Below are 223 nucleotides of genomic sequence, written 5' to 3' on the forward strand. Positions count from 1 at the left end.
TATTTACCTATGCTGTTATTACTTCCACTTTAGCATTGCCGTCTCGCTGGGAGGTAGCGACTCTGGAGTGCGGTAAAAAATCCGGTCGTTTCTGAAGAAAGTAGGTAATCCGGAGGGAGATTTTCGATGAGGTTCTTGAAAATCTGGCAACGGGTTCATTAAATCCGGGTTGTGTGTTTGTCTGTGTTGAAATTATAATGCTTCGCGTCTCCTTTGATGGTAA

Source organism: Penaeus monodon, chromosome 19, assembly GCF_015228065.2.
Source record: "Penaeus monodon isolate SGIC_2016 chromosome 19, NSTDA_Pmon_1, whole genome shotgun sequence".
In the NCBI taxonomy this organism is placed as follows: domain Eukaryota; kingdom Metazoa; phylum Arthropoda; class Malacostraca; order Decapoda; family Penaeidae; genus Penaeus; species Penaeus monodon.